General features: G+C 41.5%; 1 long non-coding RNA gene across 2 annotated transcripts in view; it reads left to right on the top strand.

The window, feature by feature from the left end:
- The first annotated feature begins 423 nt into the window (after positions 1 to 423).
- LOC121269780 overlaps positions 424 to 19482 on the top strand; it is a 142725-nt gene continuing 123666 nt past the window's right edge. For both annotated transcript variants that reach the window (XR_005941412.1, XR_005941411.1), the window contains exon 1: positions 424 to 676. This is a non-coding gene — a long non-coding RNA (uncharacterized LOC121269780). The remainder of the gene's footprint in view (positions 677 to 19482) is intronic.

Here is a 19482-nt window from a genome sequence, read left to right as displayed (position 1 = left end):
GTAGAATCATAGCGACAGCCAGAAGAATTCAATCAGCAACTATTCTGTAAGTAGTTGATGATCCCTTTAAATGTTGCTAGTGGGGGTAGGGCTCCTTACTGCTGCTGAGCACGTGTTCAGCTGTGTGAGGTTAAGAGATGGCCTTAGCTGGAGTATTGAGTTCCAAAAGGCAATGCTGGCATCTAACCAATGTTGCAAGCAGATTGACATCATCATCTTCCTAATCTGCTTACTTCTAGTGGACATTCACTGCATGCACATTAATTGGCTTCACCAATATGGCATCTGACATGTTTCACCCCGGAAGCATTCATTCACACTATGGATGTCATCTTTAAACCCTAATTTGCAAAAAAAAACCCTGCACAATTGACTCCAATTTCTTGTCGCAAGTGTTCTATGTCCCAAGTTTATGTCTTCAATGTTTTTCTTTACAGAGAGCCCCTCCCTTTCAAAAGGCATCTGCATAGCATCATTTAAATCCACACTGGAACATAGGCCACATTGAGGATAAGCTGCAATGATGGAGAATCTCTGGTGCTGGAATTGGTGAATAATTGCTATTATTGCTCCCTGTTCCTGTGGAGCAATTGTTGCCACTGTCAGGTTGTAAAGTGCACTTGAGACACTATGGATTACAAAATGGAAGGATATTAAGGCCTCGCCTAATGGCTATGTGAGTAAAAGGACATTATGACTTTAGTAATAAGTTTTTACCTTGGTACAGTTTATTTTGTGTTATTGGGGCGGAGTGGGTAGTGTATGTCTCTAATATTTCATGTTGTCTATAAAGTTCTTTGCCGATTTGTCAAAATAGTGCAAACATCATGCTAAACATTGTATCAGAACATATTATAATGTAGATTTGGCTGCACAACTCTGAAATATGTATTTTGTCAACATAAGAAGAACTAAGAATTTAGCAACGATAAGATACGCACTATTCTCCAGAGAAGGACAAAATGATTTGATTTTGCTTTCTGAAAGTGTTTAATCGGGTCTCTTACATAACACTCACATGCAAAATCAACAGAGACTTTAAAGTTAGTTAACTCCCTCACATATTTCCAGATTCTGTTTTTTGAAATCTTATCCTTTGGGAGTAATTTATCAAGTTTATTAGCAAAATAAATAGAGTATCAACACAATATTGAAATACTGCCAGTAAATGCAGTAGACAAATTGACCAGGGTGAACAGGAGAAGATCAGTTTTTATTGTGTCAGATGAATGGTGAATAGCAATCGAACACAGGTCAATATGTCATATCACACACTCCTATCTGACATTTTGATTTGTGGTTTTCTAACACTGTGTCACTTAACTTCGTCAAGTGTCATGTTGTTTACAATTTTGAAGATCATGGGAGAGAAGCATTTTAAACAACCAGGATAATCTTACCAAGATTAGATCATTGACAACTTCACTAGAAAATTCCTAGAAAATCCCTTCTAAAAATAATGCCTGTATATATTCTCATTTCAATAGCTATTTTGAAGATGTTTTAGTCAGAACTGTACATTAAATAGCAGTTCAACTTTCTGTAGTACTTATATAACACCTTTAATGTAGAAACTCTCCAAAGTTGCTTTGAAACAAAAAGGAGGCAAGTAGATGAAAACAGTTAGATAAAATATAGTATAAAAACAGAAAATGCTGGAAAAACTCAGCAGATCTGGCAGCATCTGTGGAGAGAGAAACAGCTAATGTTTCAAGTCCATATGACTCTTCTTTAGAGCTCTTCTGACTATAATCTTACAATTTTTTAAAATATAAGGTCAATTTTTTACTGAGGTAAACAGGTCATCTTGGACCTGGATGAGGCAAACAATTCTGCATTTCTTAACAAATCAGATTGAAGGATTGTGTAATTAGCAGTTCAAGATCAAAAAAAAAGTCAAAATTAAAGTAGGTGAACTCAAGGCCAAATCAGGTTCAGAAAGAGAAATAAAGAAAAGGAAAGAAATATTGGATGAAGCGAGAGAAAAGAGAAAGAAAAAGTAAAAAAAAAATTGACACTTTTAAAATCTCCAACAATAACTAAAACCTGAATGAATGAGACTCCTCCTTTGTAATAGTCCATTTTCAGTGCCAGTAAGGTTGACCTGCAGTAATTAATCCTTATCAAATCACTAACAGGGTACTTAGATTAGAATGGACATGGCTTAACTTCCTGTGGTAAGTTTAGTTCATATCTACCCGCAAATACAGCAGCTTCATGACATTCGTTGCATGTCACTGGTGAGGCAATCGGCAAGATACAGTTTTTGAGAAGCTGATGACAGAACAGTGCAAGTTGGATGCCATCTTTTGGATGTTTGAGTTTAACCAGGCATCTATCCCTCATCTGAAATTGCTGTGCCATTTGCACATAATGAAGGTGAGTGATGTTCGCTTCAGTGTTAGGAAAATCAGGATCATGTATTTGTACTTGGGATATGGGAAACACTAACAAGGGATTGTTTATTGGCTGTCCCTGCTTACCTTGAGGGCAATATGAGTCAACAATATAGTGTGGGCTGGTGTTACATGTAGGCCACTCCCCAAGGGGCATTTACAACCTTGTCGGGATCTTATATCATGAGAACAGCTTTTATGATTATTTTTCTGGTACCCGGCCATAATTTCCAATTTTATGGGATTATGAACTCACAGCCTCTGGGTTACTAACCCAGTACCATGACGTTGAGGCTGCCACACCCTGGGTCATATTTGGAAACTAATAGCAGATGCTGAAGGTTTCTGGCTGGTTATTTTTTTCCCATAATATTGATTTGATTTTTCCCTATATTCCCCACCCTTCTTTACCTTTTCCATGCCAATTATTGTTTTCCATCTAAGAGAGCAGAAAAATAACTTGTTGCCAGATTTCTCATTGATGCTGCTAGTCCAAGTTAAACAAATCTATTATTATAGTGAAGATCAGCCAAGTGTCAGAGATGAATACTATCAAATTTACTGGGGATTTGAAATGTGCATTAGAATCCCAGAAGTTTTGGATTATCTAATGGAACAACTTTCATTTATCTAGCACCTGTAACAATGTAAGAACATTCAAAGGTGCTTCGCAGGGTTTTTATCAGATAAATTTGATGCCAAGTTACATTATGAGAGATTAGGACAATTTAGTCAGAGGTAGGTTTTTTGGAGTGATTTAAAAGAGGGTTGATGCAGAGGGTTAGAGAGGGAATCCCAGAACATGAGGCCTAGATGGATTTTTAAATTAAATTCATTCATTGTGTGCATTAGCTAGATGGCTAGAGAATGATGAAGAATGACATTGATAGTGTACTGACTGTGGTAGTTCATGAAGGCCTGCCTTCTCACCTTGCCTTGTACTTGAGTGGTGCCCCATAATCTATATATGACCAATTGTCTCTCTCTCTCTCTCTAATGGAGAGAGATGCCTATGGTCCTTTGTGGACTATGGCTAATTACCAAAATTACCAGTGTAGGCAAAGCTGAATGAAGCAACACTTATTGCAGTTACCCTTGAGAATGTGTTGGTGAGGTACCTTCTTGAACCACTGCGGTCCATGTGGCGAAGCTATAGGGTACAGTAGTACAGTGATTATGTTATTAGACTGGATATGAGTTCAAATCCCACCATGGCAGCTGTGGAACTGAAGCTAAGTTAATTAAATAAATCTGAAATAAAAAGCTAATAACTGTAATGGTGACCATGAAACTACAGGATTAAGGAAAAGCCCATGTAGTTCACTAATGTCCTTTAGGGAAAGAAATTTGGCGTTCTTACCCGACCTGATCTATATGTGACTCCAGGCCCACAGCAATGTGGCTAACTCTTAATGGCTCTCTGAAATGGCCTAGCAAGCATTCAGTTGTATTCAAGGAGATGTACCGCCATCGCCTTTCCAAAGGTGGCCTTGCCAGTGATACCCACATCCCATAAATGAATGAAAAATAGTATTCCCACTGTACTATTAGGGAGGAAGTTGCCAGGATTTTGGTTCAGCAACAATAAAGGAATATATATTCCCAAGTCAGGCTGGGAACTTGCAGGTTGTGATGTTCCCACACACCTGCTGTCCTTGTCCTAGGTGATGACGCTTGAGGCTTGAGAGTTGTTGTGGAAGGAACTGTGGTGAGTTGCTGCCATGAATCTGTAGATGGTATACACTGCAGGGGTGATGGAGGAAAGGAATGTTTAAGTGTTCGACTGGGTGCCAATTAAGTGACTGCTTTGGCCAGGATGGTGTCAAACTTCTTGACTGTTAGAGCTGTACTCATCCAGGAAGCAGAGATTACTCAAACCCCTGCCTTGTGCCTTGTAGATGGTGGACAGGCTTTGGGAAGTCACTTACCTCAGAAGATCCAATCTCTGAACTGTTCTTGTAGCCAATGCATTTCTGTGGCTGGTCCAGTTAAATTTTTGGTCAAAGATGGCTCACCCACTCCTGCAAGGTATTAATGGTCTCTATGATAATCATGTTGTTGAATTTCACTTGGTGGTGGCTAGACTCTCTCTTGTTGGAGATGGTCATTACCTGGCATTTGTGTGGTACAAATGTTACTCACCACTTATCAGCCAAAGCCTGAAATTGTCCAGATCTTGCTGCACATTGCCATGGACTGCTTCATTATTTGAGAGTTCTGAATGGACCTGAGCACTAAGCAATCATCAGTGAACATCCCCACTCCTGGCTGTATGATGGAGAAGAGGTTATTGATGAAGCAGCTGAAGACAGTTAGACCTAGGTCACTGAGGAATTGTAGCAACAACCTGAGGCTGAAATGATTGGGCTAAAATAACCACAATTAACTTCCTCTCTGCTAGCTATAACTGCGATCATTGGAGAGTTTTCCTCCTGATTCCCATTGATTGTGATTTTACTGGCCCTCCTTTATGTCACATCTGGTGGAATGCTGCCTTGATATCAAGGGGAGTCACCTCGGCTCACGTATGGAATTCAGCTCTTTTGTCCATGTCTAGCTCAAGGTTGTAATGAGACCTGGGACCGAATGTTCATGGCAGAATCAAAACTGAGCATTGGTCATTCCTACCTTTGCTCTCATGGATACACATATCTGCAACAGGTAGATTAATGAGGTTGACTTCAAGTAAGTTTTCCATTGGATTGGTTCCCCCACCACCTGCTGCATGCCCAATCTCGCAAATATGTTCTTCAAGACCTGACCTGCATGGGCGGTAGTGGTGTTAACAAGTTATTCTTGGTGATGGCCTTTAAATCCTCCACCAGAGTACATTCTTTGCCTTTTCTGCCCCCAGTGCTTCATCCAACTAGTGTTCAACATGGAGGAGTACTGATTCATCAGCTGAGGGAAGGCTGTAGGTAATAATCAACAGGAGGTTTGCTTTCGTCATATTTGACCTGATGCTGTGGTCTAGAAAGAATGTTGAGGGCTCCCAAGGACACTCCCTCCCACTGTGCTATCCCTTCCGGTGGATCTCTTGCCAGTATAACAGCACGTGCCCAGGGGCATTGTTGGTGGCATCTAGGTTATTGGCTGACCTGATTCTGAAGGTATGGCTATGCAGGCTATCAATTGACTAGTCTATGGAAAAGTTTTGCCAATTTTGCTACTCATCCATAGGCGTTAGTGAGAGGAATTTTGCAGGGTTAACCTGGCTGGGTGTGCCTTCTGGATGTACCTTTGTCTTGTTCAATGCCTTAGGTCCATCCGATTTCACTTTTATTATTTATTTGTAGTGGTTTGATCCAACTAAGTGGTTTGCCAGGCCATTTTAGAGGATAGTTAAGAGTCAACTGCACTGACCTGCAATAGGACACGAGTAAATCAGATGCATTTTTACGACAGTCCACTAGTCTCATCGTCAACGTTACTAATACTAGCATTTTCTTCCAGATTTTTGTAATTAGTTGAATTTAAATTCCTCAATTGTCATGGTGGAACTTGAATTCACATGTCTGGATTACTAGTCCAGTAAAGTAACCATTATGCTACTGTACCACACTGAGAACTAGGATACCACACCACACTCTGGCCACTGAACCTTATTAAATGATAGGCACGGCCTCCAATATAGAGCTATAGAACCGGGGATGCCAAAGAAGCCTGTCTTGGCAGAGGGTTTATTTTGTTTGATACTAGTCTAGCTGGACGCTATTTAATAAAACAAGTTGCTGAAAGGTAAAATCTACGGGTGTCACCTTGGAAAGCCAGGCAGTTAGAATTTCTGTTTCTGCTGCTTCTGTGCTAGTCTCCAGTATGGAGGGAAAGAGAGCTGTGAGTCACTGTCGAATTTTCTCTCCACTGCTGTGGGGAAATGGCAGACCTCTGCTGCCTGCCTCCCTTTATGTCACAGTTAAGATCAAGAATTTTCTAAGGAGTAAACCATAGCCATGAAGCTATGTTATGGCATATCGCAGTGATATGCCAATGTGCTTCATATACATGAAACATTGCTTTCAATAAATAAGTGCAACTTCTCCCCCTGCCACCCCAACCTTAAAGACGACATTTCTGAACATTTCAACTTTCTGTGACCTTTCCAGCAAATTGGTTTAATAGTGGAAGCCCACACATTTAAAGTGATAAATGACTGTTTATTAATCAATTAGTCAAATATTTTGACAAATGTTGCAATTGTCGGGGAAGAAGTTTTTTGAACCATTTTAATAGCTCTGAAACATAGTTCAAGTGTTTTGCTCACAAGGGATATATGTAGTTAAAAATTGCTTTCTTATTTGATTTAAGTCTGTGTGTGAATACAAAGAGCAGCACATATGGCATTAATTAGGAGTCTAAATCTGAAAAGTCTGAATGGTGGAAGGAGGTGATCATTCTTTTGGTACCTAATTTATTGTCCTTCCATGTTACACTTAACTAGGCTACGCATGTTGAGCATGTGAGCTGCATAATTCAGCGCTGAAGGGGAAATGTTGCTCACTTTGGAAGGAGAGGCTTGAAAAAGTTTGGCTGTAGCCTTCGAGGCTCCTTAAGAACTTTTGTTTGTGTAAAGATATTGTGCAGGGTGTGAGGAAGGAGGGGTTAAAGAACTCGAGCTGAATGTACCATTAGCAGCAATTCGAAACCTGCCCTCTAGAGTGCTTCCTCGTAATGGAATGAATCTCCTCTTTCATGAACAGCTGCATTTCAATGGTTAGGGTGGATTCTTGAAAAGAGCCAGAAAGCGCCAGGGGAGCATTCTTTAGCTGACAAAGAGAAGGCTTCTAAAGAGCACTGATATGCTAACATGCTACGTTATTGGATTGAGTCACTCTTGTATATCTGTGTGAAACCAGCTCTCAACATGCTACTCAGAAGCTTGTAAACTACTTAACAGTCCACAGTCCCCTATTTTGGTTCACTTCCAGGTAGGGGAGCTAAAGGTCACTCACTGGATAGGCTTCCTCTGCCAATTATGGTGCTGTGGTGGTCAAATTATAGCAACAAACCCTTTTAGCAAATGGACAAAGAGACCTCACACGTTGAACTGTATCGGAATTGAGAGGATTCATAGTAAATGTAAAGGCTTCAACAAACAAGGATTATCAAATATTAACTGCTAATAATACACTGAAAATTCTGCAAGTTTTTTGAGACGACTTAAATACAATTGCAACATAGTAACCACTACAGGTGATGCAAAAAATTCTTGCTGGATGAACAAGTTGATTTAATAAATGCCCTAATGCTTTCAGGACCTACACAGGCCCTTCTCCAGGCTTGGGCCCACTCAATCCCCAATTGCTTGAATCTCTGGAGTAATTGAGATGCAAGTTGATTATTGCCAGAGCTCTGGGCAGGTCTGCTCTGAAGAATGGAAGTCCCAGGCCTGGAGTCATTGCCCGAGCAGAGGAGTTAATCAAAGGTCAGGATGGATGGCTGGGATGAGAATACCTGAGCACCAAGTTCCTGCTGCTCATGTAACAGCTTGTATCAGACAATCCAGGTCAGTAGCAGTAAGGTTGCTTCAGGGCTAGCTGTAAGAATGGAAACAATAAAATCTGGTGAGTCCTTGCACTCTACAGGTTATGTGGAGGAAGAGGAGAATTGTCAGAGACCAACAGGATCACCAGAAGATGGAACAGGCTGACCAGGGCAATTAGATCAGAAGACAGAATGCATCAATTTGTCAGAACTTCTAATTTTTTTCTATTATTCATTCATAGGATGTGGGCATCACTGGCCAGGTCAGCATTTGTTGCCCATCCCTATCTCCCCTTGAACTGGGCCACTTTTTATGCCATTTCAAAGTCAATCACATTGGTGTGGGTCTGGAGTCACATGTAGGCCAGACTAAGTAAGGACAGCAGATTCCTCTTCCCTAAAGGGAAATAGTGAACCAACTGGCTATTTTACAACAATCAATGATAGTTTTATGAGACAGTAGCTTTCAATTCCAGATTTTATTAATTGAATTTAAATTCCACCAGCTGCCATGATGGGATTTGAACCCATATTCCCAGAGCATTAACCTGTACCCCTAGATTACTAATCCAGTGATGTTACCACTATGCCACCATCTCCCCTCACTGTACAAAATCCACCACCAAGGATAACTAATGCAGTTAGTTGAGTAGCATAATTAATGCACTTCTTTGGCAATCACTTTGCATATTATTTCAATCATGACCTGGATTTTGCAGTCAGTGGCGAAGGAACAGCACTTGCTGTCCATGATGCCTACAGCTGCTCAGACTTTTTAAGAACTTTTGAATGGCGACTTAAGGTTACTGGAGATCCTTTTCAGTGTGATGCCTTCTACAGTCTATCTCAGCATGTGTGAGCAGGGCAAACGACCGCATATCTCTACAACCAATCATACTAAAATATCCTCGCTGTGGCGCGCAGGACTGGATTTTTAGCCCCTGCCAGGGCAGCTTGGGAAGTGGTTGGGTGCCAGTTCCCCGGCTGCTCCAACCTGCTCTCTTGGGCCGTTTTCCAGGAGGTGGGATGGGGGTGGCCATTTGGTGGCAGACTGCGGGGGCCAGTGCTCCTGGCAGGCCCAGAGGCCCTCCCTGCTTCCCTGGGTGTAACAGTGGTCACAGGCCGTCTTGTAGAGCACCCTCTCCTTCACTTACCTCCCATGGTGCTGCTGCTGCTTGCAAGGTGGAAGGCATCTGAATGGCCCTCCAGCTTTGAGGGTCCTCCCACCATCCTGAATCGGACAGTGTGCCTGCCCCCTATATATTTTAATGCTGAGTCTCTCAGCAAGATACCAGCTAGCAGTTCTTGTGGAGGAGCAGGGCAAATCGACCAGCAACTTGCTGACTTCTGTGTTTAACTGTGAGCAGCTGCTGACGTACTCAATGTTATTCCTGAAGCAAAACTGGGGCAAGGGACCCATAACCTGTCTTCACCACATGAGTGGTTATTTAGTAGAGTGGATCGCCCACTTCTTATAGAACCTGCCCCATGTTTATCCAGTCAAAATCAATTAAATGAATATTGGGGAGATTCTCTAACAGTTCGGCAATCCACTGTGCCAGGTTCACATCCAGTCAGTGAAGACTAAAATTGACACCAACGTGCTTGTAAAAATAACAGAGGCACACGACTTCTTTGAGAACCAGCGTGGAAAGAATTAAAACATTGAACGTTTCAAAATAAATGTAAATAATGTAGTGCTGAGTGATATTTACATTAGATTACAGAATTTCCAGTCCTTTCGATGTAATTGGGCTCTATTTAGCATTGAATTGGTGGTAGGATGACACGCCTAGGGGTGGAAGATTGCAACTGAGTCACTTTGCCATTGCAAGCTTGCAAATCCAATACCTGAGCCTAGGAGGCGCACAGTACTCCAGGGCATTGTTGATGATTCGCCAGGCAACCTGGCTCATTACTAGAACCAGAGTGGGAAGGGTAAACCTGCCATTTAGGGGGCTGGTAATTAGATCTGGACAATGCTGTCCTAATGGGCAGGTTGGTCACATATGGACAAGCAGCTGGAAATTTATCGGTGTCTGTGCTGGTAAGCTGCATGATTCCAACTGGTTCAACTCCACTAGTATCCCCAACTTACACTTAGGGTCCGTAAAGCCTGGGCTGTTATCAGTCTTAGCCTAAACTCTTCAGATTTAGAGAGAAAATGTGTGCTTTATATCAGGCAAACAGAAACTCTGCAAATTCCTCGGTTGTTTGGCCTGCAGAATGTTCCCTTTTTAATTGTTTTCCATGGCTCACCTCTAAAAAATCCTGTGAGTGAAGAGGATATTCAAGCACAAAAGAGGGATAAACTGAGCGAGTGGACAAAAATTTATGTGAATTATGGTTCCATAAAATGAGAAAGTAACAAAACTCTTTTTTTTCCCCATTTCTGTTAATTCAAAGATAGCCTGAGTCGCAATTTGATCAGATCAGATAATGTTGATTTTTAATAAGAACTGGAATGCAGAAATCTGTAGTTATGCTTAAATCTGCCACAATCAGAGCCTTTGGGAAAAGAAAATCATAGTCAATCAAATTTACTTTAAACATTCAGTGGTGTAATTCTAAACAGTTAAAATAGCATGAAATCTGTGGAGATTTCTTTTTGGATCTTCAGAACATAGTTTTACAATCCAACAGCTGATAGATGCAGTTTTGGAAAGGGATTAGTGACTTCAAACAATCGTAACACTTGCCTGAGAATAGTTTCATTCAGTATGAGTATTGATTAAGGGGCCAACATTGATGGTTGGGAGCTTTGTAACCTGTGGAGAGTTACTACTAAATAGACTTTTAGACTGCATAGACTAAAAGTTGCCTTTTTACCATTTTCTTAAAGTGATTGTCTATATATTTTTAGCAAGGTACTAACTAAGACTTTACACAAATTGACATTGGCAAGGATGAGGCAAATAGGAAACGTCAGTGATGACCTTACATGTACTTCAGTGTATAACACAAAATATTTACCTTTTGGAATATTAGAACACAAAGTGTATTGCAGCTAAACAGCAGCCTTTGAGGTCATTGCTGTGGGGTTTAGAATGTAACATTTCATTTAGACTTTTCCCTCCATCAGATTTAAGACACTGGAGGCACTATCGATGGGCAGCAGATACATGGGAACACCATCACCTGGAAGTTCCCCTCCAAGCCACTCACCGTCCTGACTTGGAAATATATCGCAGTTCCTTCACTGTTGCTAGGTCAAAATCCTGGAACTCCCTTCCTAACAGCTCTGTGAATGTACCTACACCACATGGACTGCACAAGTTCAAGAAGGCAGCTCACCACTACCTTCTCAAGGGCAATTAGGGATGGGCAATAAATGTTGGCCTGGCCAGCCACATCCCTTGGATGAATAAAAAAAAAATGGCTGGAATGATAAAAGTGAACCCTGGAATATGAGCAGTTTAGCTTATGAACCTCACACTCCTGCTGAATGCAGTGTGGCTGTAAAATAATCAGTCCACTGGGATTATTCATTAATCGGCTGGCATCAAGTTCAAACCAGACTCCAATGCATTTAGGCTATACTATCACTTTCATGTCAAGACCTTGCAGTATTGGGCAATGCACAATGGTGGCAATATAACTCGAGTCAGGTCAGCCATCTCACTGCTAAGTGCACCGAAGTCAAGACATGTGATAGCTCCATCATTTTGTAGTAGCACACAATGTTCAATCTTCACAAGGATCTGAAATGTAGCAAGCATTAAAATCAATAAGCCCTTCACATCTTCATTGGGAGAAATTTCCAGCATAATGCAGGTCCAGGCTTTTAAAACGTTATCTCCCATAGACAACTGAGTGCTGTATACAGACATTTGAAGCACGACCCAGAGCAAACTTAGAGGGGACTTTGGCTGCATGCTGCCTTGGGGTTCATACCAGTGGCAGTGTAGCTCCAGTTCACCCTTTATAACATTTGAAACGGCCTGTTGTTCAGGGAGTGGAGCTCCATCTTTGCACCAAGCACACATGCACAGATCTTAGTTATCACTGAGCTTCATATGACCTGCAGAGAGGTGCAGCTGGCAGTGTCACTCGGGGTCTACCAGCTGTACATTTCATTACACAGATAGCAGCCTGAGCCCAGTGTCTGTAGTTTCACAGGAACCTTAAACGTGACTTTTAGATCAAATTAGCCTAAGTTTAAAAACATGCAGATCATCAACAGGGAATGCTCCTTTCCCTGCACCTGTAACGTTCTAACAGGATGTTTCCCATGAAACCTTAACTTGCCTCTGATTTCAAGACTTTGCCTGCATTTTAATCTGTGGATTAACCAGGGATATTTATGAGACTTTCGGCAGACACATTTGGAAGCTCGTGTGTTGCTGAAAACGTGTTGCTGCTCCAGTGCTAAGGGAAATGAAAGATGTATTTGTGCTTGCAAGGCAGGTGAAGGGAGCAGCCAAGGTCACTGGCTGTCACCAGGTGCTGTATTTGAGTAGCAATGCCCTTGTTTCCACAACACCACCCATAAGCAACAGCGCAGTAAATCTATTGTCATTAAACAGTGGGAAGCCAGTTTCTGCTGGCAATGTGCCCGCATTGTGAACTCAGTTGGCATTATACGGAGCGCACAAAGCTGGCCAGTGCTTAGGCCAATACTCCTAGCAAACCCCAGATGACGGATTACAGTTTTGTTTTAACCTTATTAATACAGTGCTTCTTTCAGCAAGCTAAGGACGGGTAATTTAAAACTGTATTCATTGCCGTGACCCTGCCACATTTCTAGCTATCTAATTATTAATTAAATATTTAACTAATCGTTGCCCTCTGTGGTTTGACCCTTTCAATGGCACATTTTTGATAAAAGGTTAGAGCACCAGAATGGTTGAGGTGCCAGCAGGGAAAGGACTGATGTCATAGTAGAATCATATCAGTCAATTCAAAAAAAAAAAATGCTCATGCTTTAAGCTTTAAACTAGTAAGTGTTTTACTCCTTTTTTTGTCAGGAGTTTTGTTCTTGAACTGCACCTGTTTTGCACAGGGGTTTGTTCACTGGAAACGTGATTTATCACATAAAAGTACAGACTGGCGAGTGGAGCAGAAGCCTCGTGCTGCAAGTGCAACGCTCGACTGGCAGCCTCGTGATTGTGAACCTGAACACCCAGCCCTGACTGACAATCTAATTCACCTGCCTTCATCGGGAGACTTTCCTCAAGTCCTCGGCTCCCTCCTTCGAATTTAATGTGGGTGCGGAGGGTGGAAGGGAAATAAATCTGGTCAGGGCAATATCAGAATCACTCCTCCTGTTGGTGGAATGCAGCAAGTAGCAACTCATGAAGCAAAAGGAACCTGCGAAGGGAAATATTAAAATTCAGATATAATTACCAATAGAGATTTATCCCCTTCGTGAACAAGTTCAATTTACTGCAATTAATATTCTATCACATGATATTGAAGATGAACACACAGATAGCTGAAGAGTCAAGCCAATTTAATTATTACTTTATTAATTAAATCCGGCATTAAATAATGTATTTCTTTGATTCTTTGTGCCATTATTTCTAATTGAGCCCGGCAGGTGGAAATAATGACAAGACAATTGGACAAATGCAGCATTTGGCCTAAATTTCTGAATAAATAGCATCATGTGGATATCAGGCTTGCCACCTCATATATTACTCCTTCCTATGAAACTAGAAATTCAGTCAGTTAGTGAAATAAGGTGCACTACTGTCAATCAGGAAGAATTTACTTTGGCCTATATGCAGACTTTTGTTGCTGATGGGATTGTATGCAATTCGTGCAGCATAGTGCCTGCATTCATAAAAACACGCGTTTTTAAAAATATATTATTTTTGGGATATTAAAGCAAAAACCTTTAAAGTACCATCTAACCTCTAAAGTAGTATCACGGTTCTTTTTAAAGCTGTAATGTCATCGCCTAAAGATTACTTTTCTGGGTAGAGTAGACTTTAATGAGTTTTGTGGAAATGGTGGAAAATAAGAAAATGATGGGGGGGGTAGCGAAGGTGGAGATAAAATCCCCCTTCACTGGGGAAAAGGACGGAGACTTGAGGCATCTGTTTGAAGGGAGGAAGCAGATTAACATTAACAAAAATCCTGCTGGTTTATTTTGTAAACTGATACGTCCCCAATAAGTCTGTGACTGTGGTAAGTGCGGTAATATTGTGAGCTAGGTCATATATCATGTTTATTCTTCACTAACATCAGCAAAGCAACTAAAATTAGCAAAGACAAGCTCCATCTGTCTTGAGAGATAAGTGTGTGCCGTTTATTTTCTAGATGAAAACAATCACTTATTAGTATTCCTGAGGAAAAATGTGTCTTTCTTGTTTATTAAAACCCATTCTGTAAGAAGATAGTAATTATTGCAGCCGCATTCTTCAGGTAAAGTTGTTACCATGCCGTTTAGCCAGGGTGCTAATGAGAGCACAAAGCAAACACCTGCATTAAACAAAACCATGCTGTTAATTGATCACTTCAGTTCAACTGAAACATTCCTGTGGTATCATTCACCTTTATTTTAATATATAAAAACATTATGGGCACTAAGTAGAATACGACATTAGCAGCAGCACATTGCAATGGTATTTCTTTTGGGAGAAGTGCCTCATAATAGATTTATAACATTGTCACCAATAAATATATGAAAGATTCACAATGTATGAAATAACTTCCATAATTTAAAGATCCCACTGGAATATTTGCAGTGGAGTTGCTACTCTGGGTTCTTAAGGATACATTACTAACAGATTTTATGAATCTCTTATTTAACTCTCCACCTTGTGTACTGTAGCAAACTGCCATCAGGATGCACACCACTAGTGATGATGAGCTAAACACCCGGAAAGCTAAGGTCCTCCCCCAACCAGCTCCCACAGCACAACACTTCCCCCCCATCGATTAAGATCCATGGCAGATATGGGCCATTTTCCATATCTTGGGAGCGTCCTGTCAATGAAGGCAGACTTAGACAATGAAATTCATCATCGCTTCCAATGTGCCAGTTCAGCCTTTGACAGACTGAGGGAAAGAGTATTTGAAGACCAGGATCTCAAAACCAAGAACTGCATTTTACGGTGGGTGAGGCAGAGGGGGGTGGTGGTGGTGGGGTGGCGTTGAGGGAGGTGGACTGCTCACCAGCCCTCAAGGAAAGTCAGCTGGAAGCAGACACCTCTGAGGAAATCCAACCCCTCAGTCATAGCATGCTGAAGGCGGGTTAAATCGGTTAACAGTGGGACCTCCGCCCCCACAGTGGGGGGAGAGGTCCCATCCTTAAGAGCTCCTGGCCAGCAGCTCCACCTGTCCCAACAACACCAAAACTTAGTAGTGGGCACTGCCAAGGCTGCAAGAAGTAGCACAACGGAGAACATGGCTGCCCCAGAAAGGTACGTCTTGGGTTTTAGAGTGGGGAGGGATCCTGGAACCCAGGAACGAGAGAGAGAGGTGAGGGCCGGCTTTGTAGGGCAGGCAGCATGAAAGGTGGTGGGGGGGTGCTGGTGGTTGGTGACATCTTGGGGGGTGCGGGGCCCTGATGCATGCACAGTACCCCCGAATGAGGTGCTCACCCTTCTTTCCCACCTTTATTCATGTTGGCCTTAGAAAACAGCTTGCCTGTCCAGGCCACTCATATCATGGCGTGGACAGCCTAGTATTCAGGTCAATAGGCTTGCTAACACTTAAATATGGCAGACAGGCTGCCAATTCTGGCGCTCGCCCACCTAGTGTATTATGGGGGTTAAATCGGGGATGGGGGGGAAGGTTGGGTGCTAGCTACCTGACCCATTTTATGTGCCCACCACCCCACCCCATCCAAAACATGCTCGCTGAGGGGATGTAAAATCCAGCCCCAAGACTAAGGCCGTGGTTTACCAGGCAGCAGTGATCTCTGTGCTCCTATATGCAATGGAGGCCTGGACAACATACAGCAGGCACATTAAAGCACTAGATAAGTATACCAGTGTTGCCTTCACAAGATCCTTCAAATCCGGTGGCAAGAAAAGCTGTCCAACAACAATGTCCTCTCCCAAGCCAACATGCCCAACATTGAGGTGGTAATCACTTAAAACCAGCTCTGCTGGGCTAGTCTGCCTGATGCCAGACTACACAAACAAATTTTCTACTCTGAGCTCGGTTGTGGCAGGAGATTGCAGAGGGTCAGTGGAGATGCTTTAGGGATGTCCTTAGGGGATTCCTGGTGAGACCAAAGATACCTGCTGAGTCATGGGAGTGTCTGACCCATGACTGACCAAAATAGAGAAGGTTCATTCAGGAAGGCACCAAATACATTGGGAGACTTGTTCAGAACATGCAGAGGCCAAGTCCAAGGTGTCGAAGAGAGCATAGAAACCTCCTAACGTCTCATCTGCCCAACCTTCCAAGCATCCAATTGCCCCACATGTGGCAGCGTCTGCAGATCAAGCACTAGACTCATCAATTATCCCAGAACCCATCACACCAGAGCGGAAGCAAGTCATCCTTCATCCCCAGGGTAGACAGCCATAGTGGAAACCTAAATTTGAATACCTCAAATTAGGTTCCAGGTCATGCGTTCCTAGTGAGGGATTGCACCAGTTCTTTTCTAAACTGGGACTTGTTTGGAGTCATGTATGGTGCAGGAAGGGTGGAGAAACATGCCAAAGAACATTGCAGGATGATATTACCCATTTGACAAAATGCACGTTCTACCAGTTCAGTGAGAATGCCATTGATGCTAGTTATTAACAAATCTCCATAGAACCTGAGTGTGTTTGACATCAGAAGGAGCTTAATGCCAAATAGAGAAAGGTCTTTTTCAGAAAAAGAGTTTATATTATGAATTAAAACATCACCATCCGTGATAAATGCATCTTTTACCACCTTGTTCCTGGATTTTGGGCATAAAATCAAATGGATAGATAATTAACTATGCTGCCTGAGTTAAGGAAATCTAACTGTCTTTTTTTTCTGTCAGTTGTTAATCTCTTATAAAATGTTGCTGCAGGGCAGAAGGTGGTATGAGCAAGTCAGACAAAGACATGTTGCAATGTAGACAATGAGCAGCTGTTCCATTGTGCTAATTTAGACAGAATGACATCAAAATATTAGCCTGCATTCAGCAAAAACTCACAAAATGAAAAGTGACCAGCACAGATCATTTATAATGACATTTTTATACTGTGGATAAATAAATAATATTGGGTGATAATAAAGATGGCAATCCTCCTACCTGAATTGTAACTAATTTATCTTGTTGACATTTCCTCCTGATCTTTGTATTTTTGCTTTTTTTGGCTGATATTTTGTACCCAACATCTAATAGATCACAATCTGTCCTATATCACAGAGATTAGCCTGTAGATTTTTAATTGTTGAATGTATTACTCCATCCTATCACAAGTGTACGAAATACAGGGATTGAATGATGTTGTGGATGAGACAATAGCCTTTCACCTCTCAGACCCAAGTACAAATCTTACCTAGGCTGTGGGGTTAAACCATCCTCTTTCTGTTCGCTTTATGGGCCTTAGCAAACAGCATGTCCCTTCGGCTGCTCGCAACAGGCAAAGTACTAACCATACCCAACCAGCCCATGGTTGCAAAACTCAAAATGTAGTGTCCAACATTACATGTGATTATGTGATTGGACAACACCTGCTAAACAATCCTGATTGTGCTAAGAATTGCACTGAAAACCAATTCAAGATTGTGAGTTGGGCTCGCAGTGTGGCTCACTTATGCATGCTAGAAGCCACATATATTCACTCACAGAGCCCTGTACTTTGCAGACAGAAGGAGCATTTCCACACTTAGGGCCTTTTTCAACTTAACAAAAGCTTATGGAACAGTTATTCCCTGGTTCATTCCCCAGGGCAATGCCTAGACCAATCGGAGTTGACCTGCCCAGATTGAATTTGAACAAAGTTGGACAGTTAACTGTTCCATGCTGCATTCTCCATAGAAATGTCTCCACCAATCAGCGTCTACTTTTCAACCAATCAGCCCTCTCTTCTCATGCATTATAGATTGTTGTTCATCCATTAAAATCGGTAATTTCTTGTGAGCTATCCTGATAAGTGCAAGGTGAAAAACTTTGACAGCATGTCTCTTTTGTCAGCAATACATTCTATTTTCTTTTTTTATTGAATTTAATGGAAAAGAAAAATAGGGCGGGTGTGAAACTTTGCTGCCAGTTTGCTATTGCCTGTTTAGTGCTGTCTCCAGAGATCAGTTTTGATCCCTTGGTACTTGCATAGCACCCAAGAACTTTATTAAATGTGCTTTGTTTTTATTAAACATATAACATGCACTGTGTTTTGCTTTGTTCTTTCTCTCCTACCCTTTCTCTCCTGAAGGCAGGATCTCCTGCTGGGGTTTGGGTGGAGGTCCTCAATTATAAATATGCTGTTTAAAATAGAAATATCTCCCTCTGAGAAACAGTTAACAGAAGCTGATGTTCTGCATTAAGAGATAATTGTATGTGCTGTAAATCTCTACAATACTCAAAATATATAATTCCAACACAATCATCCATCCAAATCTTTGGATTGAAGTATGCTTTGAGCAAAGCACATATAGTGACAGAGATCTTGACTCATGAGAAACATGTGGAATTAGTTATAAAAACTCTTTTTCTCATATGTTGCGATATATTTTGACATTACTTCACAGAATGGCTGAGTTAATTAATAGACACACTGACATTTCAGCAAATTGAATCCTTTAGTACTAGATGTGGAAGCAGGGCCTGTTTTGATAACAATTGTGTCTGATTTTAACTTTAGTTATTGAAATAAGCTTGCTTTAAAAGATATGATTTTGAGATATTATGAAGTAATTCAAAATAAGGAGCAACACGTATATTGTACCGGACATAAACCCCCACAGTGAGTTAGAAAATTGTCACTTCTCTCCAGGGATAGGGGTTTGAGTTTAGTTTAAATTACTGACCGTCTATTGTCCCTATAAGAGCTGCCTCTAAGGACCTTACATGAAATGAGTTTGGACAGTCTCAACACAGTTAATAATGAGTGTTTGTCTACCACACAGAAAGGCCTATAATTTGACATTAAATCAGTACTCATTCAGAAACACCACAGAGGTAACTAGAGTAGGAAATGGAGCTACTCTGATGATGCAGCTGGGAGCTTCTCTTTTAAGTCAGAGTCCAGGTGAGTTGCTGGGCCAGAATACACAGAGCATTACCCTACATCTAACCTTGCTATATTTAATCTGCAACACTGCCAACATTCATTACTCTCAAAGCACGTATAAGACAGTATCTTGCCAGGAGTCTCAAGGTGTGCAAAAGTAGGGCCAAGGGGATAGATGAATAATCCCTTTGGGATCAGCCTGAAGCTTGTAGTTAGATGCTGCACCAAGACTTCTTTCATAATTGAGTGTATGGGGAACACTGTATGGCTTGACCCTGGGCAGAAAAGTTGAAACGTGTTGAATTCCTGAGTATTGAAATCATATCCTGATGAGCACACAAATGTTCCTATCAAAATAAAATGCAAGATGAAAGCAAGTTCAAGAAGATACTGTGAAAAAATGAGCAACAGTTACTAGTGTTTACACTGATGCATTAGTGTTTGCATAGACTGTAGTATTTGCAAAGCATTAGACTGCATGGGTATGTCTT

The sequence above is a fragment of the Carcharodon carcharias genome, chromosome 26 (genome assembly GCF_017639515.1).
Source record: "Carcharodon carcharias isolate sCarCar2 chromosome 26, sCarCar2.pri, whole genome shotgun sequence".
Taxonomy (NCBI): Eukaryota; Metazoa; Chordata; class Chondrichthyes; order Lamniformes; family Lamnidae; genus Carcharodon; species Carcharodon carcharias.
Note: the sequence above shows the minus strand (reverse complement) of the source record. Positions and strands in the feature narration are given on the sequence as shown.